Source organism: Lissotriton vulgaris, chromosome 6, assembly GCF_964263255.1.
Source record: "Lissotriton vulgaris chromosome 6, aLisVul1.2, whole genome shotgun sequence".
Classification (NCBI taxonomy): domain Eukaryota; kingdom Metazoa; phylum Chordata; class Amphibia; order Caudata; family Salamandridae; genus Lissotriton; species Lissotriton vulgaris.
The window spans coordinates 311,489,194-311,512,226 of NC_141694.1; positions in this window are offsets into that span (position 1 = coordinate 311,489,194).

Below are 23,033 nucleotides of genomic sequence, written 5' to 3' on the forward strand. Positions count from 1 at the left end.
ACGGACCAGACACCTCCCAAGAAAAAGAGCGGTAGGGTTAAGGCTGCGCCTTCCCCCTTGCCCCAGGTCGTGGATCAAGTCTCAGAGGAGGCTGACCTACAGGAATTGAGGGAAACTGAGCCTAGGGAGTTCGAACTTGATCAAGTTGAATTCTTGGGTTCAGGGGGACCCTCAAGGGAGGACCTGGGGAAGGACCAGTTAGACTGCCCTTCTCTTGAACCCCTCAGACAGCAGGCTGCTGCTGAGGCTGCTGGGAACGCCACAGGTACCCACAAGGTATACTGGGAAGATGGACTCCTGTACACTGAGTCAAGAGACCCCAAGCCTGGCATGACCAGGAGGCTGGTCGTACCCTTGTCTCAGCGTGGTTTCCTACTTACCTTGGCCCACGAGATTCCCTTAGCAGGTCACTTAGGCCAGACGAAAACGTGGGACAGGCTTGTCTCACACTTTCACTGGCCTCACATGAACGAGGATACCAAGGAGTTTTGCCGCTCCTGTGTCACTTGCCAAGCCAGTGGTAAGTCAGGTGGCACGACAAAGGCCCCCCTTATACCAATGCCTGTGGTGGGGGTGCCCTTTGAACGGGTGGGGATCGACATCGTCGGTCCCATGGAACCACCTACAGCATCAGGGCACAAGTTTATACTGGTGGTAGTGGATCATGCCACCAGGTATCCTGAAGCTATTCCCCTTAGGACCACTACAGCACCTGTTGTGGCAAGAGCCCTAGTTGGAGTATTCTCCAGAGTGGGCTTCCCTAAGGAGGTCGTCTCCGACAGAGGTGCAAACTTTATGTCGAGCTACTTAACTGCTATGTGGAAGGAATGTGGTGTCAACTACAAGTTCACTACACCCTATCACCCACAATGCAATGGGCTTGTTGAGAGATTCAACAGGACCCTAAAAGGGATGATTCATGGACTACCGGAAAAGCTTCGGCGTAGATGGGACGTCCTGATCCCCTGCCTCTTGTTCGCCTACAGAGAAGTCCCACAGAAGGGGGTTGGCTACAGCCCTTTTGAACTTCTGTACGGGCATCCTGTAAGAGGACCCCTGTGTTTGGTGAAGGAAGGATGGGAGAGACCTCTCAAAAAGCCTGCAGCCAACATAGTGGACTATGTGCTTGGCCTCCGCTCGCGGATGGCTGAATACATGGAAAAGGCATCTGAAAACCTTAAGGCCAGCCAAGAACTCCAAAAAGCTTGGCATGACCAAAAGGCTGTCTTGACTGTTTACCAGCCCGGACAGAAGGTGTGGGTGTTGGAGCCAGTGGCCCCAGCAGCACTCAAGGACAAATGGTCCGGGCCCTACACCATCCTGGAGAAAAAGGGAGAGGTCACCTACCTGGTCGACCTGGGAACTCCCCGGAGCCCCCACAGGGTGCTTCATGTCAACAGGCTAAAAGCATATGTCGACAGGAAGGACATGAGCTTGCTCATGGCCCTAGATGAGGGACAGGAAGAGGAGAGTGACCCTCTCCCCGACCTGCTCACTCAGAATCCTGACGATGGCTCGGTAGATGGTGTTGTCTTTTGTGGCAGCCTCTCCGAACATCAACAGAGCGACTGTAAACAGGTTCTTCAGTCGTTCAGACGTATGTTTTCTCTAACACCCAGTCAGACCGATTGGTGCACCCATGAGGTTGACACTGGTGACAGCTTGCCCGTCAAGAGTAAAATCTACAGGCAGCCTGATCACGTTAGAGACTGCATCAAGAGTGAAGTGCAGAAAATGTTGGAGCTGGGAGTCATTGAACCCTCGGATAGCCCTTGGGCTAGTCCCGTAGTTCTAGTGCCGAAACCTCACACCCAGGGTGGTAAGAGAGAGATGAGGTTTTGCGTAGACTACAGGGGTCTCAATGCAGTCACTAAGACTGACGCCCACCCAATACCAAGGGCAGACGAACTTATCGATAGATTGGCTTCAGCCAACTACTTAAGTACGTTTGACCTGACAGCTGGGTATTGGCAAATCAGGTTAGCTGAGGACGCCAAGCCTAAAACCGCATTTTCAACCCCTGGTGGGCATTATCAGTTCGTGGTGATGCCCTTTGGTCTGAAAAATGCACCTGCCACCTTCCAAAGGTTGGTGAATCAAGTCCTTACTGGGCTGGATGACTTCTGTGCGGCGTATCTTGACGATATTGCTGTCTTTAGCTCCACCTGGGAGGATCACCTGGTCCACCTGCGGAAGACGTTAGAGGCGCTGCAAGCAGCAGGTCTCACTATCAAGGCCACCAAGTGCCAGATAGGGCAGACACAGGTTGTATACCTGGGCCACCTTGTAGGTGGAGGCCAGGTTCAGCCACTGGAGAGCAAGATACAGTCAATCAGGGACTGGGCTCCTCCAACCACCCAGACTCAGGTTCGAGCTTTCTTGGGCCTGACTGGTTACTATAGGAAGTTTGTCAGGAACTATGGTTCAATTGTGACACCATTAAACGAACTGACAAGTAAGAAAATGCCAAAGAAGGTTCAGTGGACAGCGAGCTGTCAAAAAGCATTCGATGACCTAAAGCAGGCCATGTGCACGGCGCCTATCCTCAAGAGTCCGGACTACTCCAAACCATTCATTGTCCAAACGGATGCTTCTGAGTTGGGTGTGGGAGCTGTTCTTTCTCAACTGAATTTCGATGGTCAAGACCAGCCCATTGCTTTTATAAGCAGAAGGCTGACCCCTAGAGAGAAGAATTGGTCAGCTATCGAGAGGGAGGCCTTTGCTGTGGTTTGGGCCCTGAAGAAGCTGAGGCCATACTTGTTTGGCACTCACTTCAAGATTCAGACCGACCATAAGCCCCTCTTGTGGCTAAATCAGATGAAGGGTGAAAACCCCAAACTGCTTAGGTGGTCCATTTCCCTACAGGGGATGGACTTTACAGTGGAACATAGACCTGGTACTGATCATGGCAATGCCGATGGGCTCTCCAGATATTTCCACTTAGAACAAGAAGACTCACCTGGTCAAGGTTAGCTTATTGTTCCGACGTTTGGGGGGGGGTCATGTAGGAGAGTAGGGTCTGCAATCCTATGATCACCCAGATTTTTTGCTTTTGTTTCACTGGTTTACGACTTTCTCTGGCTGTGGGCCTGCCAATCAGACCCACACCCTGGCTGTTCTCTTTCTAAATTCCGAGATGTACCCTAGGTGCATTTACCAATTGGTACTGGGCCGCCTTATCAGACCCTGTAACTCAGGGCATAGGTGTACCCAGGGCCGCCAGGGGCTGCAGCATGTATTATGCCACCCCTGGCTGGCCTCCTAAATTTGACACAACTGGCTGCATGACAGCTGGGGCGAAGTCGTGTAATCACCCTTTGCTTTAGGTATAGTAGTTCTATATCTAACCATACAATGGACACCCGAGTTCCTATCAGTCACTCCTATGGCAGGCCTTGACAATCCTGAAGGCAGAGTGCGTGGGCTCGTGTGAGCTAGGTTCAGGCCCGAGCCGAGCCCGGTTGCAGCTTGCGGAATCAAGACCCAATGGCTGTTCCATGATAACGCGTACCACATCGGTAACTTCGGTGTCGCGTTATCAAGACATGTCGAGTAAGGTGTCATACGAATCGGGGTGCTGCCCCCTCACCAACTCTGGCGATGAGGTTAGCATTCCACCCTTCTAGAGGGACACGACATGTACGTAACTGTGAACCCCGGTTAAAGTTAACGAAAGCCTCAGCTCCACAAAATGGATGCTGCCACCACAGACACGAGTCTGACCTCCTGCTGCTGGGAGTCCTTCCAGCGAGGAGCACTTGGACAAAGGGTTTCCTGTCGAGGGCGGTGTTCGCACCGTCCCAGACAGGGTTTGTGTATTCTGGGTAGGTAGGGCTTTTGCGAGAAGGTGACTGCGGAGTGGCACCTCGGTGCTCACTACGCATCTGCCGGTTAGAACCAGTTCCAGGGGCGACAGCCCTGGCCTGGTGAAAGTCCGGCAGGGGAGAGGGGTGTAACTACCCCCCTTCCTGGTCCCACCTTTAGGGCAGGACCTAGTCATGTACCCACCCCTTCCTTTAGGATAAAGGCCGGAGCGGGGACCCTTCCAAATTAGATCATCTTTGATTCAAGAACTACTTTCTACGAAAGGACATTCAAGACTCTTCTCAAGATTTCTCCCTTGTGACTAAGGAGTAGTCACCCTGCATCAGCGGGCACCACCTAAGAACTCTGCGGTTTGCTGTAAGTCCTTCCTCAAGGAATCCGACGGCCCAGCTCGACGAGAACCGGCTTCCCTGGCACCTCTGACCTCTACCCACGTCATCAGCTCAGCTGTGATCTGTGGGTGCGACGAGACCTCGAGGGACCGGCCATCATCAGAACCTGCACGCTCTTAAAACCAGCACGACCATCGAGGTAACTCTCTGGTGAGTGCTCTGGGGTCCGAGAAGCCCCGACCCTGAGCCGCTCCAGCACCGAAGTGCAGTCTCCCAGCATCTCCACGATCTGCGTGGGGCCCTTCTGCTCGCTGCTCAGCACGTTGTCTGGTCACTAGCCGCTGGCTTGTGCCCTTCTGTGACGACATCCGAGAATCATCACTGCTGGTCTGGTTGCTCCAGACTGGCCCTTGCTTCCATCTTTGCAAGAAGCACCCCGGACCCTCCTGGTCCACTCAAGACGCCATCTTAGGCCCACCACGTGGCCCTGAGATCTGCCAAGGCTTGTTGCCCCATCCTGGGCCCAGCGACGCCGACAGCATCATCCTTCGTGGGACAGCTCGCACCTCCACCGTGGTCGCCGACAACGCCTCCTGGTCCGTGAGACTGCAGAGCCTAGCGTCGCCCACTCACCTGGTCGAGGTGACGGCCAACCGGTGCCCTCCTGGTACCCTCTGACTACTGGCTAGTAGTACGAACTTGGTCCCCTCTGCTTTCAGGTTTTCATCAATCTCCGATCCAGGCTTGGATCTCTACGAACTATTCAGCACTGGTCGCCGGCCAGCAACTCCTTTCTTCCGGCTCCTGGCTCGTCAGCGAAGACCCCGACGCCTGTAAGACTTGTGCAGCCGCAGCCCTCGTGGCTAGGTAACTCGGCATTTCGGTGCCTGCATAGCCTCCTTACTCTAGGGTCCCGAGTCCCTCGCTTCCGACTTGCCTTATCGGGTCCGCCCGAGACCTTAACCTTTCCGTGTCCTCGGACACTTGTTTTAATTGTGCACTTGAAGTATTTGCTAAAGAGATTTGGTTTGTGCTTAGTACCCTGTCCTCATAAAGAGTACAGGGCTCTTGTGATTCTTAATAAATATACTGTTTATTTTCATAACACTTGTGTGGTGTCCTTTCACTGGGTGTTCAAGGGGTACATGTGTGGTAAACAGCTGGCTTAACGCGCCCTCTCGAGTCTTTAGCCTTAGACTGCTCGTATCCACGCTACTAGGATAGCTGGTCTATAGGTTGACTTACAACCAAACACCATAAGGGTCGTTGGAACGATACATAGCGGTCGCTAGAATAGCGAACGTTGCATATCGGGCCAACCTCTCACACTCGGCTCGGTGCCTCAGTGCCCAGACAGTGCCAGGCATGTAAAGTGTTTCCGATCTGAGGTCAGTGCGATAATCAGCCGACTTGGGTGCTGCTGCCTACAGCATGCGAAATGATCGCGATGAAAGACGTAAAAAGAAACCCCAATGTCAGTTGTTTTCACTACCTCCCTGGAATTTGTTGCTCATGTTCCTGTTTTTAACAAGTGAAGGGGCATATTACCAAGCAATAGCGATAATTATCGCTATTGCTTGGTTAGGGACAAAATTTTACCGCTGAGCTGCGGCGATTTTTACCGCAAATAAACCTTGGTATTACCAAGGTTTATCGCAAATGCGATAAAAATCGCCGCAAATGAATGAATATCGCTGAAAAGTCAGCGATATTCATGCATTACCGAGCTAATGCTCTTAGCCATGTTATCCACCTCCCATTGGATAACATGGCTAAGAACTGCTCAGGGCAGGTGTTAGCTTTTGGAGATATTCGCGCTTAGCGCGAATATCTCCAAAAGTTGGTAATAGGAGATAGCGATCTTAGCGACTGTTTTCAGTTGCTAACATCTTGGCACGCCGACTTTGCATATCATTATTGATAAATATCACTGACATGCAAAGTGGGGCCCAAGATGGTCGCTATCTCCTACTAGCTGTAGCTAACTGGTGTTAGCGACAGCTAGGTAATAGGGAGATAATTTTATCTCCGCTTTCTTGGCTTTTAAAGCCAAAAAAGCGGAGATAAACCTCCTTGATAATATGCCCCCAAGTCCTCCGACCGGGATCTACCCGCATGCATTCAAGGCCTTCAAAGGGCTTTTGTTGTAAATTGCGTGGGGGCTGCATTGTGCTCCTTTTTGCATGAAGGATGTAAAATACATCAAAACGATTTTTATGATTTAATGCACTTGTGTCCCCAGGCTGTGGTTAGAAATATATCTGGGATTACTGAAAAAATGTCTTTCACTCGTATGATTTATCCGAACTTAATGAAGTGCAGAATTTCAATAGAAAAGCATCCGCTCTATGCCCAGAAGTAAGGGAAGTCCCCAAGGGTGGCAGAGAACTCTGCTGCTAATTGCTTTCAGCATTCACATTCCGCACACACTGCTCCCAGAGCAGCGTTTGACTCACCTCAGTTGTTCTGTCATTACCATGTTCGGTGGATTCTGTATCTCTCAAATAAAGTCTGACAAGTTTTAACAAAGTTCAATTCATCTCTCTATTGACATTGGCCTGAGGTGTTATTGCCTCCTTGCCTTTTAAAGTCCAGTAAAATATTAAATAGTGAGATTTGAAACGGAGCAAACTAATGTGGGATGCACAGAATCAAAACAAGTCCATCTAAATATGAAATGGAGAACTGGAAAACGAAAAAATATTGGGCAGATTTATGAGGCCGTTGCGCCTCTTTGCGCCGCAATTACGTCACTTTATTTGACGCAACTGAGGCGCAAACAATGCGCCGTATTTACAACGTGGCGCATCTAGGAGATGGGTCACGTTGTAAAGCACTGCGCCATAAGGAGGCGTTCCTGCGCAGGGGGGGGGGGCGTTCCTGCGCAGGAACGCCTCCTGAAAGTGGCTGAGTGAAATCTATGAGATTTAACTCAGTCACTTTCAGGGAAATGCTGCGTCAAAACCCTGGTCTTGACGCAGCATTGTTCAGATGGTGTACCCCCGAGCCTTGCTCGAGCTGCGTCGCGCTTGCGACGCAACTCCAGCAATGCGCCACATTTCCAGCACAGATGCGTCACGCATCTGTGCCGTTTTTGCACCATGGTGCGCCGCATTATAAATGCAGCACACCATGGGTGGTGGAGCTGTGGCGCACGGTGCCGCACGTTAACTGGCGCATCCCTGGGGATGCGCCAGTTAACATAAATCTGCCCCATTGTTCTGAGACTGCAAAAAACTGTCAAGCAACCATTTTTTTTAAAATAACGTTGGTGCTAAATATTAAGGTATAGGGATTGTAATTAATTAATTGGAATGTATAAAGGATTTAAAACATCTTGAAATCAGTTATTGCCAATTATTCAATGACATTTCAGTATGTATTAATGAGGCATGATATGATGCAATGAGAACATAAAAAACTCTCGTTAGCCATGAGGATGTCAATTTTCCATGAGCAATATCAACATTGATTCCAATCATAACCACTTCTCTTCCTTAGGTTCATTCAGTCAATTGAAAGTTGTTTTTATTGTGGATGTAGTAAATTATTGTTTTTTTACTGCAACATAGGCTGCAGAATTAAAAACTTGTTTTAACTTCTTTAATTTTTAGTAAAGACAGAACAAAGAAGTAAAATGGAATACGTGAAAATCGAATCAGCAGTACGGTAACATTACTGTAAACTGTACGCTTCAAACAATGGCTGGGCAGGGCACGTGGACCACCTGTGTTTAAATTGGCAGTCTCTGCTTCATTAGTCTTCCTGTTTGCGTGCAAAGATTACATTGAAAGTTGCCTGGTATGGGACATCTGTTATGCCACAGAAAACAGCCACCAAATAACGGAGCTCTCGGTCCGTACAGTGGTTTAGGCTCCGCATACGTGCCGGACAGCCTATCCACCTTGCTAAAATATTACTAAGCCAGTCATTGTAGGCAGTAAGGAAAAGCGGAGCACAATTTTATCTATTAACAAGGGGCCTCATTTATGGGGTTTTTGCTGTAGAGCAGCGCGGCAGGCCTTCCTGCAGCGCTGCCCTATAGCAAAAGAAAAGGTCAGGAGGGGCTGTATTTATAAGTTCTCTTCCAGGGGATACTCATCAATAGTCATAAGCACTGAATAGTCCCGCCCATGTGCGGGGACCCCGGAGCATTATCAAAACGATATATGCATATACACCTATATGTATGTATGATATGCATATATCTATGATATACACACATGTATATTGATATGCAGCCCACCATGCAGCCAACCAATTTAGGTTCAAATATGCTAATATTGCATTGCATTTTTTAATTGAAATACATCATACAAAATAACATTTCCATGATATAGAGAAATCTATTCCCAACTTGTTTGAACACAGCCTTTATTTTCAAAGAAAAATGTAATGCAAAAGAAGGCAAATTAGCCTAGAAGGCTGCATATGCAACACTTATTAGAGAAATCTCGTGCTGGGCCTTTAACACCTCCAAGACCTCCCGGTTCCCATCATGCTGACAGGTGACAGTTAGGTCAATTCTTTTTTCTGGCTCCTGTGAGGATCCTGGAGCATTGAGCTCGTCAATTAGTGTTTTTTTGTCACTAATTGGTGAGATTTTTTGTCTTCACTCGAAAAAGACAAGGGGGGGGAACGAAGACATGGGTCGAAATTGTCATCAAGGGAAAGATCAACGTCAAAAATACCCCAGCTTTCCTTCACGTTGTAGTCTCCTTTGCTGCGGTCAGTATCGAAGACTCTTTCACCATTGAAGCGGATGACTCCAGGTACGGCAAAGTCTAAATCAAGACATGTGTCAGATTCCCACCGGCCAACGTCAACACCCCCTCACAGATCGATCAAGTGCGGCTTGCCTACGATGCTGGAGGGCAGATGCTTGACATCGAAGACACATTGGCAACAGGTGTGGTTGCCGTCGAGGGCCTCGGTGCCAGAGTCGAGAACACCACTGACGTCGAGAACACCTCAGACATCGATGCCAAATCCGATGTTAGTAGGCCTGAGTCACAGTCGATGGCAGGACGAACATCGTCGCCGATGGCAGGGCAAACATCGCTATCGAGGAGGTCGACGTCGCGAAGGTCGCTGGCGAGGAGGTCGCCGCAGAGAATGGCTCAGGCAAGAAGGTCACCTTTGACTTTGAAAAGAAGTTCATCTTCTAGGTCAAGAAGGTCATTGGCAATTAGGTCCGAGTAATTAGAAAGGCTGGATGGAGGCGCGGCGAAAGCCGCTGCTCCTCCGCGCATGCGCGGTAACCCCATGCCGACTCGGCTTAGTGCTTTGTAGTGGGGTCCCGCGCCGTTGGAATTAGTGTGCCTAGGATATCTTTCAATTGAATTCTTAAGATTATGTATTTCCCGCTGTATGTGCGTCATATGAACAGTGTCTTTTGACTGATCATGCGCGGTACTTCATGTTTGGTGACTCCCTTTATGTGCTCGCGTTTGCCACTGAAACTTTTACTAAATACAGCGCACACCGCTAGACATGAGTAAACACTTGACCGTTTTATTAAATTTATTATCCGGTCTCCATTCCTGTTAATATGACACGGCGCGGGACCCCACTACAAAGCACTAAGCCGAGTCGGCATGGGGTTACCGCGCATGCGCGGAGGAGCAGCGGCTTTCGCCGCGCCTCCATCCAGCCTTTCTAATTACTCGGACTACACGTCCGACATCCCTCATTATCCAATCGAAGGTGATTATAAAAGGCTAAAGGTCGATCTTGCACACACCTCCACTTCTGCTCGGCGCAATACCGGAGGTACCGACGGTTAGGTGAGTAACCTGAAGGCATAGCTCCTTAACTCCTGGGTAATCAGTGTTTTTGCACTAGTCCAAATTGGCAAATCCTAGGCTGAGGAGCCAAGAGCAGATTGAGCCTTCCAGGCATCACTATTTTTTCAGATTTTAGCATATAGGTGTTCCATATAGCTATCCTTGTGGCATATTCCACTTATGTTTATAGACTGAGTCTAGGCTACAGATTCATTTGAGGTATAGAGAACCCCATCAATGACACTTACTAATGAGTACTCTGGGCTCTTGTAAAGTACCAACAATGCAGCAAAAGTGTTTTTTGAAACTGTTAACGGTAGTCCTTAATGTGGGTGAGCCTGTGGTTTGGCAGCGGGTTACTAACACACGTTTGTTGGGGTAATGTGTAGACTAATTAGGTTGGGCACTGTAGAGCTGTGCACTTACAGTGTCCTTTTTCTACACGACAGAGCGGGGCCTCATACTCCCGAGCGGTTGCCGGGTGAGGTGAGGTCGTCACCCACACAAAGCTGGGTGAGTATCACTGTGAGATAATGTCTCCAGTCGATCAAGCTAATATGCTTTAGTAATTATGCTGAATGCAAATCATTCATGCATATGTGTCTGTCTAAACAGTCTTTGTGAACCACTATGGCTGCATGCTTTATTGAATGTTACTGTGAAACATTTTTGTTTTTTAGGAAGAAGACATTCTTCATTCCCTCCAGTGGGCATCAAATTGTGATAGACTCCTGGTAGATATGTAACTTTTTTAAGTACAAATATTGGTTTTGTCACCTCACACGTCACTTCTAGTTGCAGTAGTTTTTCACATCTAAGGTCCTGAAGAAAGCCGGGGCAATGTCCTAATGGCTGAAACATGTCGACCGTTCTGCATAGCGCCTATGGGTAGTCTTACTACCCGGCGTTTTTTACTCTAGACACAGACTTTTTCTCTGAATGTTTCTTGGTATCTATGTAGTCTATTTTATTTTCACTCTTCACACGAACACTGCACTTTCATCTTTCTTCTTAGCACAGACAATATGGCTAAGATTACTGACATTCACTCCCTCCCCGTCAATACATGGTCGGTTGGGTTGTGTTTGATCAGCAACTCCCACATGACGTTAACTCCACCAAATTGGTGGGCTGATGGGATTTGTCCTAGCTTATGACTCTGTCAGCATTCGCTCACGCATGCACCTCAATGGTTCACTTTCTCTTGCTTTAGCGACACACCTCAGACCTGATCTGCAGACTCGTTTTTGTGCCTTTCTGCCCCCCGTTAGACTCGTTTTTTGTGCCCTTCTGCCCTCTGTTAGACTCGTTTTTCCCTTGTTTTTCTGCCCTTCTGTCCTCTGTTAGACTGTTTTTTTGTGCCCTTCTGCCCTCTGATAGACTCGTTTTTCCCTTGTTTTTCTGCCCTTCTGCCCTTTGTTAGACTGCTTTTTGTGCCTTTCTGCTCTCTGCATAACCACATCATCACTCAGCGCTACCCCAGCATCACTCAGCACCACCACATTATCACTCAGCACCACCACATTATCACTCAGCACCACCACAGCACCACTCAGCACCACCACAGCATCACTCAGCGTCACCACAGCATCACTCAGCACCACCACAGCACCACTCAGCACCACCACATTATCACTCAACACCACCACAGCACCACTCAGCACCACCACAGCATCACTCAGCACCACCACAGCATCACTCAGCACCACCACATCACCACTCAGCGCCACCACAGCATCACTCAGCACCACCACAGCATCACTCAGCACCACCATATTATCACTCAACACCACCACAGCACCACTCAGCACCACCACAGCATCACTCAGCACCACCACAGCATCACTCAGCACCACCACAGCATCACTCAGCACCACCACAGCACCACTCAGCACCACCTCAGCACCACTCAGCGCCACCACAACATCACTCAGCGCCACCACAGCATCACTCAGTGCCACCACATTATCACTCAGCACCACCACAGCATCACTCAGCACCACCACAGCACCACTCAGCACCACCACATTATCACTCAACACCACCACAGCACCACTCAGCACCACCACATTATCACTCAGCACCACCACAGCACCACTCAGCACCACCACAGCATCACTCAGCGCCACCACAGCATCACTCAGCACCACCACAGCATCACTCAGCACCACCACATTATCACTCAACACCACCACAGCACCACTCAGCACCACCACAGCATCACTCAGCACCACCACAGCACCACTCAGCTCCACCACAGCATCACTCAGCACCACCACAGCACCACTCAGCACCACCTCAGCACCACTCAGCGCCACCACAACATCAATCAGCGCCACCACAACATCACTCAGCGCCACCACAGCATCACTCAGCGCCACCACATTATCACTCAGCACCACCACAGCACCACTTAGCACCAGCACAGCATCACTCAGCACCACCACAGAATCACTCAGCACCACCACAGCACCAATCAGCACTACAACAGCACCACTCAGCGCCACCACAACATCACTCCGCGCCACCACAGCATCACTCAGCGCCACCACATTATCATTCAGCACCACCACAGCACCACTCAGCACCACCACAGCATCACTCAGCACCACCACAGCATCACTCAGCACCACCACAGCATCACTCAGCACCACCATAGCACCACTCAGCCCACCCCAGCATCACTGAGCACCATCCCAGTATCACTCACCACCACCACAGCACCACTCAGCATCACCACAGCACCACTCAGCACCACCACAGCACCACTCATCGCCACCCCAGCATCAATCTGCGCAACCATTCAACAACAACTGTTTCAAATATGTTCTCTCAATGTTTCAAGCTTTATTACAAATGTCACAAAAAGATGTTAATATTTCACTTCTTTTCTTGGATTTTCGTCACAATAAAATACGCTGAACATAATCTTCACAAAAGTTATTTACAAATGTTTAAGCTATTGCCATTATAAATTAAAATCAGTTTTATTTAAGTATTAATTATTTAAAAAAATTAAAAGCCATTGTAATTTGTAATATCAATACATCTAAGTCACGTAAATACAAACATGTTGCATTTCAAATGCTATAGGTGTCACATTTGCGAAAGTTATAACTATTTGCATTGTAAATGACAAAGCTATTAATTTAGCTATTTTCAAAACCAACACATAAATAAAAAAAATTGTCATTTACCAGACCAATAGCTCAAACTTTCCTAATGCGAGACCTATTGCATTGCAAATGCTTGTTTTTATATCTGTCAGTGCTTCCTGTTGAGGTTTAATTTTCGTGACAGGCGCCTCATTGCCTACTTACAGGGTCAGAGAATAGTTGCAAGTAGGCAACGAGGAGCCAGGAAGCACTTACAGGCTTACAGCAGCAGGTGCCCAAGTTGAAGTTAATTTCTTTGTAACCCTTTTGTAAAAGGTTACAAAAAATTAGCTTCAACTTTTGCACCTGCTGCTGTAACCCTGTAAGTGCTTGGCTGAAAATTCGTCCCCGCTGATTCGCGGAGTTTACCGCAATTTTGCGAGATTCGCGGATCGCGAAATCGCGGAAAATCCGCAAATTCCGCGAGCGGAACAAATTTTCAGCCCATGCTTACTTTAATGCAAAAACGAAAATCCACAGGGCTAAACAAGGTTTGCAAGTTACACAACAACCACACCAAACACACAGAGCCAACAAAGGCATTCATTTAACACACACCAAAAAAGTTAAATACCCCCAAAAATACACATTTTGCAATTCAATCTAATGCCATCCATGCCCTAAATGATGTTTGCATGCAACAGTCATCACAGAAACAGTTCTTTCATTTCATGCACCCATGAGTAGCTCCGGGTCTACTGGATGAAAGGCCTATTGGCCTCCAAAGACTCCAAAGGCAACACTGTAGAAATTTAGTAAGACACTGGCGCAAAAACGACAATACCCAGGACAAACAGAAATACAAGGACGCATTAACCAAATACAAACAGCTCATCATCACAGAGAAAAGTAACTTTTATCTAACACAGATAGAATCGGGTAAAAATTCTTCCAAACAGCTGTTCCAGGAAGTAAACAAACTATCCAATCTTCCCATGTGCCCAAACACAGACACCTCTCAAGCCCTCTGCAACTCCCTTGCCAACTTCTTCGCAGACAAGGTTACTACCATCTACTCCACTTTCTCCTCTCAGACTAACCCCGACCCCACAAATCGCCACACTCCTATGAACACCACTTCCACCACTTTTTTTAAATTCAATCATGTCTCCCCAGAGCAGATTTCAGAATTAATCTCCTCCATAAGATCAGGATCTCCTCTTGACCCTTGCCCACCTTCCATCCTAAAACTCATCCCGGAATCAATAACTCCCTCTCTCACCAATATCTGTAACCCAATGTTCCTCACAGGCTCCTATCCCTCAGTCTGGAAAAAGGCCATTATCAAACCCCTCCTGAAAAAACTCAACCTCGACCCCTCAGCTTCAAAAAACTACAGACCTATTGCCTGTCTTCCTTTTCATCAAAAAAGTTTGAAAAACGAATGAATAGGCAATTATCAGAGTTCATCGATCACAATCACCTCCTGGATGACACTCAATTTGGGTCCAGGAAGGGCCACGGAACCGAAACGGCCCTTATAAAAGCAACTGACGAGATCAGGATGATCTTTGATCAAGGCGGCGTGGCAGTCCTGATACTATTGGAACTGTCTGCCGCCTTTGATACGGTCGATCACGCCACTCTCATCGACCGTGTCTCCTCCATAGGCATCAACCACACTGCCAGGGCCCTTCTAGCCTCATTCCTTGCCAACCGCACCCAATCAGTAAAACTAGGCGACTTCTACTCCCCAGTATTCGCTCTCCCATGTGGCGTGCCCCAATGATCCTTGCTAAGTCCGACCTCATTTAACATGTATGTGTCAGACTTGGCCAGGGTCATCAAAACACATGGGATGAGGCTAATCTCATATGCCGACGACACTCAACTGGTGCTAGCAGTTCACAATGATGGTGGAACAGTTGCGTCCAGATTCCAGGAGGGAATGCTAGCCATCAGCTCCTGGATGACGAGAAACTGCTTAAAACTTAATTCCGTGGCCTAATGAGCTGGGTCCTCCACCAGAACCCGTCACCAAGGTCAGGAACTTGGGGGTCCTGTTCGACGATAAGCTCTTGTTCATCCACCACGCTAACGGTCGTCTCCTCTTCCTTCTACACCCTAAAAAAGATTAAAAAAAACTCTTGCCATATCTCCCCCCTCGGCTGGCAAAACTTTGATATCCACACTAATCCTCTCAAAAATAGACTACTGTAATGCACTCCTGCTGAATGCCCAATAGAAAGTCCTAAACAAGCTACAATTGGTTCAAAACTCGGTAGCCAGAATTCTATCTGGCACCCCCAAGTTCAAATCCATTTCACCAACCATACTCCAACTTCACTGGTTGCCTATCAGAAGCCGCAACAAATTCAAAGCACTATGCATCACGTACAAGGCAATCAACAACACTGGACCACAGTTTCTAAAACATTCACTATGCCTATACGACCCTAACATACCACTGCGCACCTCCACAGCGCATCTACTTCCCATCCCACGCACCAAGAAATCATCATGGGGAGACCGACGTTTCATAGTTGTTACGGCCAGACTTTGGAACTCCACATTAAAACCAGTCCTACACTCATGACATTCAGGAAACAATTAAAAACCTGGCTCTTCAAACAGTAGTCCCCACACTCAGCATCTATATTTCTGATTTACTCCACAAGCGCCGAGACACCCCAGGGTATTTGCGCGCTATATAAGTTGCATAAATAGAAATATTGGCAGACTAGGCCACAAGCTTGCTTGCAGGCCTATGACAAAAAAACACTGGCCGCTAGCCACATGGCCAGGCCACCCACAGCAACAAGAAAGGGAAGGCAGACAATGCAGGCCTCTGGCAAAACTTATCTACAAAACATTTAAATATTACAGGTCCACGAAAGTTGTATCCACGGTATATTGGACTATTTTCTATAGTTAAACTCATAACTCCTGTTACTGTACAATTACAATTTCCCCTGAATATGCTTTACATCCCACCTTTCATGTCTCTCTGATTAAACCATACCATCCAGAAACTAGACAAGACCCCCAGCTTTCACCTATTCATATCAATGGGCATTTCGAATATGAAGTAAAACGTATTTTGGTTGCCAAAAGAATTCATGGAAAACTTCACTATTTGATAGCATGAAAAGGCTATTCAGCAGAAGAAGATTCTTGGGAACCAGCTTCGTTTGTTCATGCTCCTAAATTGATAAAACAATTCCATTTAAGATTCCCACAAAAACCCCGCCCAGTAGGGCGTCCTTTGAGAGGGGCGAATGTTAGGGTTTGCACCTTTCAAGTGGCGCAACCTCATTGTATACTTTAATTATCCCTTTTAATAGGAGCACATATGCACTAATATTTTGTGTCTTGAACAATATGTGTCTTCAAGATAAATGAATATTTTTTTATTCTACAGGGAGAACACTCACTAGGTTTAAGCATTATCAACTATCGGGCTGGTGGGCAACTAGGGCATGGGAGCCTAGTTCATTAAATTCAAAGTTTGATTCAGTAAATAGAAAGGGCTCATGGAAGAAAGAACTATCTTTCTGGTATTGGGCTATGATGGAGGCAGAAGGAGTGGCAGAACTTGAACTTGAAAAGATCTGGTGTGACTATGTTGATTTGGAACACAATAATCTCCTAGATCTGTGGGTGGATTCCTTTACAATGTTGCATACAGTGGTTAAGTCAGCTCCACTTAAAAGGAATCACCTATTCACTCTATATAGGGTATACATCTCGCCGAAGAAATTAGTAAGAATTACTAACATAGAACATCATTGCCCGCGATGCCGACTCCCTTCTGCAGATGATTTACACATGTTTGTAGATTGCCCAATGCTTATAAATTATTGGTCTAGAATAAGTGAGTTTATCACTGCAGTATTGAATATACAATTTGTGACTACTCCGAGGATAATTCTGTTTGGACTGGTTAAGGAATACCGTCTTAATGACATGATGACTAAATTCATCTTTTATGTAATGCTACTGGCCAGGCGAGAAATATGCAGGGCTTGGAAGAATGAGAAAGCACCTACTTTCCCAGACTCTTTGCAACAGGTCATCTTTGTAAGTGAGTCTGATATGGCCTGCGACAGCTCGAGTGGCGATAAGATCTGGGCGGCCCTGATGGCATGGCGGAACAGATGAACGTATTCCGATGATTTCACCTGGGCACTGTTGGGGCTCAATCTCCAATATAGCTAAGGGCATCACAGTGTGGTATAGTTGGAGTGGATCGAGCAAACAGTGAATGCTAGAGGGGTTATGCCTTTCTCTGTCTCCTTGGGCTGTAAACATCGGAATCGGAAAAGTATGATTTAGGAGAGAGGGGGAGTTTCCCCATCTAGAACGCCCTTTTATTTATTGGTATATGAGAAATACAAAAAATATATAAAAAAAAAAAAATATATATATATATATATATGTATTATTTTATTCTCTTTATTGTGTGGGCAAGTTATATTTTGTTTGGACACTAGGCGGAGCACTAGGTTTAAAGTAAAAACTTGTAAACACGTTCCCAAACCGGCAAAACAGAAGCACTTTGACTTAATTATCATAGAGGCACATGCCTCACGTTTTTGCTGGTGCATCTGCTACAGAACCCCACCCGTGCCCAAAGGTATTAAAACCCTTCTGCCTAAATAGACCCGCTCACGCTTGTATTTTGGCAGCTTCTCCTACCTGATTGTTCCAGGACGACATGTAAAAGTTTGGATTCCTCTCTATCCTTCCTTCAGTTCCAGCTCAGATCCAGGTTGCTGTGGCAACGTTCTCAACGCTCCGCTTGCCCTTTTCAGCAATTCCGGTACCTTCGAGGACAGCATTCCGACCTGCAACAAAAAAGAAGAGAAAAGCTAATTCAAGTAAGGCAAACTGTGTTGAAATACTTAAAAGGAAAACATGCGCATCTGATTCAGGTATTTGGCAAGACGATTTATCTAAAAGAGAAAGCTACTTATCTGAAATCCTTGAATGTTGATAGAGATAGGGGTCCCGCAGCAGAGGCAGCTCTTTACTGCCAGCTTGTTCTTCCCGCGTACGGAACCTCTCTCACAGGCCAGCCAGTCAGCCAGCCAATTGGAGCGCCAGGGGGCACTTCAAAATCCAGCGCGGGCTCCCACAGCATGGGTCCTGCAGCAGAGGCAGCTCTTTACTGCCAGCTTGCTCTTCCCGCGGCCGGAGCCTCTCACACACCAGCTAGCCAATTGGAGTGCCGGGAGGCACTTCAAAAGCCGGTGGGTGCGTGCCCAGGCTGCGCCCTGGCCACGCCCGGGCCAAGGGCTGGCCCGTCTGCACCCATCCGCGACAGGAGGAGGCAGGGCAGGGCCACCTCCCTTTCTTTCGTGGAGGGACAGATAAGCTATGGTAAGAGAATATTACAACGTTATATTAACCTATTATCTAACATATTACAAATATGGGTAAAAGGAAGTTATTGCAAGAAGGGGGGAAGAAGCCCATGAAGACCATAATGAATGCCCCAATAACGAAATATTTAAAAAATGCAGTGGGCCCTTTTAGTAACGAAATTATCCACATAGAGGAGCAATTGGCAGCAACAAAGACAGCCCTTGATGCGGCTGTAGAGGAGTCAATACCAGAAGGAGAAATGGAACCTTTAGTATCTGAAAACACTGTGAGAAATAGGGATAAGGAGCCAGATACACTTGTAGTAAATGCACTCATAAGTCTGGATAATCATAAACTTCTTAATCCATGTGTCCTAACTTCATCCTTGGAAATCTCAGAATTAACAGATGATACCTTCCTGATATCTCCACCAGCGAAACAGATCAAACAGCAAGGACAATTTGTAGATAACCCAGTGGAAAAGCAGAAGAATGCACCTAAGGCCAAATTATCAGTCAAGCAAAAAAAGGGAGGATGTAATCCTGGGCAGATCAGAAAGGAACCTGATTTTACAAAACTATAAGCCCCAGATTTTGAAATCCTTTGTAAAAAATAACATGGTAAAATGGACTGCATCGAAAGATGACTAACGCAGGAGATTAAGCAGATACATAAGGATGTGGCACATCTAACGGACATGGTTACCGAAATACTATCCCTCAAAACAATAGGTAAAACATCTAATACAGGAAAAAATCAAATGGGAATTGTAAAAGAAAAACCAAGTCTTGTTAATAGAGTTAGCTCTGCAACACAAAGAGAGACGTAGATTACTATTACACCTACTTCAAAGGACACCAATCTATTAACAAAAGATACAAGACGACCCAATATAGATAAAGATGATAACTATCTTGTTATATCAGTACCTAAAAATGTCCTAATATACTTGAAGAATAGCCTTATATACCCCGACCAGTAACATCAAGGGGACATTAAATCTCCCACCTGAAGCAACACTGTATGTTATAGTTTTAAATAATGTGCCTAAACTATTGGTAGACCAGAAGGAAACATATGACACCATGAAGAATCAAGTTGTTCATTGGTTTTCCACAAATACTAATTTTAGGGCGCATATCTTGTATCAGGATATAATCATGTTAAGGAGAATTGACTGGTTGGCTAAATCTAGGAAATCATGCCAGAGAGATCGTATAGTGGTACATTTTCGAAGCAAAATTTAGTGGGTGACTAGTTGAAAATCATTACGTATTGTGAAAAAGGAGATTGTCTGGATGATACTAATTCTTTAATGGCTGTTCCTTTAGGCTTTTTTATAGGCCTAATTATGATAGCAGTATTGCAAATGCTAGATTTATTTCGCCTTTGTACATGCCACTGCATAATAGATATGCACCACTGCGGAGATGTAGCTAAATAGATTGACATACAGTTGCCGACCAACTATATGGGAATAAGGATCAAGTAACTGCTTATGGTTTGTTAGATGTTGGTATTACAGAGTACACCAAGGAAAATGGTCTGGAAGAGCCTTTTTACAGTACCATGGGAGATGTCACTTTTTGTAATTCAAATGCCTATATGGAAAACCTAAGGGTACCATCCCATATAGAGACTTCAGACATACCCGTGTATGATCAAAGTAATAGTACACCCATTAGTAATTTATCGAGAGTTGACCCCAGAATATATCCTAGAGAGTTTTTGATAATCATGACGTGGAACATTGCAGGTATTAAAAATAAGATTCTTGATGTTCATTGGCTACAAATGCTGGATGGTTTTGGGGTGGTATTGTTCCAAAAAACATGGTATACTGAACCCTTTTGTATAAATTGCTATCACACAATTTGCACTAATGCCATTCCCTCCAGCATGGGAAGGGCGAAGGGTGGTCTTGCCACACTAATTGCAGTTACTTCGCCTTTGACTCAAAAGAAAACCTTTATCACATCACAATATTATCAGTTTTTACACTTTTGTTCAAATGGAAATTAGGCTATTTTTGTAATACATTTTTTATAACAATCTATTCGACAACACAAAGAGTAAGGTAATCAGCCAAGTAAAAAAGGATTTGGACCATTTTTTAAAGGGAGTTGCAGGGGATTATGTTTTAGTTTGGGCGGGGGATTTTAATAGTGCCAAATGCGATTATGAAGTTGGTGAACCCTGCGGATATTGTGACCATTTTGGTGACAAGATTACACATTTTTTGCATGATATGTATGGGGAAGCTATCAATAAGGTGGTGCATAAATATGATCTAATTGTTTTAGAACCCAATACACCAGAAGGGGATGCAAACATGCAAACTTTTGTAGGAACAAGGTCATCATCAAATATAGACCACCTTATAATATCAGCAAATGGTAGTAACTTGGTTAAAAAAGTTTTGATAAACATTAACCTGTTTAGTGATCATCACCCCTTAAGTGTGATATTGAAAATAAACTTGTCATTAAAATTACGGGGTAGGACAGCAGATGCTGGCATTAATAGCCAAGGAAACAATGGTGTCTCCATAAAATGGACAGGTGTTAATCCAGTATATTTATGAAAAACCTTAGAGGGAAAACACAAAAAGATTTAGAAACTTGCTTGGATAGCTCTTCTACTGAAATAGCCACTATAATTGCCTTTTCTAATAATACCAAGGTAATTACAGGTAATTTAACAACTCAAAGAAGGAAGATATTTGGTGATTTTACCCCAAGATGGTTTAGCCATGAGTGTACGAGGCTGAATGGGAAGATGCAATTGGCTCTTAAACAAAAACCTAGAGACCCTCATAGGATTAGCACCGCAAGGAAAGTTTATAAAAAACCTTGTAAAAAAGAAAAAGGGAGATCCGTGATGGGGCATGGGAGCAATTAAATCAGGAAGTAGAGCTGGAAGATTCAGCCCTTTTCAGGAAGACATTTAATCATCAGTATTTTAAAGAAAATAACGAAGTAAAGATTGACACTGTAGTTCCACCGGAGGATTGGGTGTTACATTTTGAGAATATCTTTAACCCAGAATGTCTAAAAATAACTAATCTTAAAAGAGAAAAGCTTATAATAGTAGAACCAGTCAAAATACTACCAATAACTACAGAAGAAATCAAATTAGCTCTCCAGAAAAGTGCTAATGGAAAAGTTGTGGGACCAGAAGGGGTGCCCTGAGATGTTTTTAAGTATAATATGGATTTTTTGATAACTATTTTATTGAATGTTTTTAACGCTGCATTAAGAGGTGCATTACCAGCCACTTGGGTTGAAAGTATTATCGTACCCATTTTTTAAAAGGGGGACAGAGGCAAGGCAAATTGCTACCACCCAATATCCCTTCTTGATTCCTCATCTACGTTGATGGGCCAAATTATGTTGGAAAGGTTTGAAGACTGGGCTAGTGATAATAAAATCATAACAAAAGCACAGTATGGTTTTTAGAAGGGGGATTGGGACAGTAGAGCAATGCTTACATTTAGAATTCTTAATAGGGAAGTATACACTGGCCAAGGAGGGGGAACTTCATTTATGTTTTGTAGACCTCACTAGAGCCTTTGATTTAATTAACCATCAAAAACATTGGCAAATACTAAAGGGGCTAGGTGCTCCCATTGAAATAATTTAATTTTTATCACAAATGTATGCCTTTTTAACTACTAGGGTATGGTATGGTAAATTGGAGGAATGTACGCCCGATATTTTGGTAAAGCGTGGTAATTGAGAGGGATGTGTTTTAGCTCCCCTTTTATTTTCATTATATATCAACAACGTGGACTCGTTTTTACAAAAAATTGTTGCAGATGCAGACTATGCTGTCTTAATGTCTAGGACTACAAATGGCCTGCAATGCTTAATAGAACATTTTGCCCTATACATGTATGATATAGACCTGCAGTTAAAGGAAACTTTTGTAATGACATGTGGGGTCAGGAGGCCAAAGCATGGACAGTGGGGTTCCTATTATTAGAGTGCCAACTTTTTCTTATTTAGGGATGCTATTCTGCAAGAATAGCACACGAATTAAGCACAACGAATCATGCAAAATGAAATTCTTAAGAACCACCAAGGGAATTTTTAGATTCACAGCAAATATAGAAAACAAACCCATGCGAGAAATTTTAACATTGTATAGAAGTAAGTATGTCTCAGAAGTTTGTTATGGAGCAGCTATATGGGGGGGAGCAAACACGGCTGCATTACGAATTAATGAAAATACATTTTTAAAAAGACTGTTGGCAGTTCCTAGTGCCACTGCAAATATCATTGTACACAAAGAACTATTTGTACCATATTTAAGTGTCACTATAAATATGGCAGGCCTTATACTTTGGCAAGTTGTTATGGGTAAAGGAAGAAACAACGTTCACAAAAGATTTAATAATGGACTGCCTAGCTCTTGACCATAGTATGAAAATACCATGGCTGGAGTATATTTTTAATCTTTTAATACAATGTAAAGTAAATATTGATAAAAAATAACCCTATTACCATACAAGAATATAGTAAAAGTGACTTGAAACTAAGATATATAACTGCAATGGAACAGGTAAGGGAAAGGGCTGCCAGTCAAAAACAGAGTATGGTTGGCTATTGTGAACATCCGCTCATGAG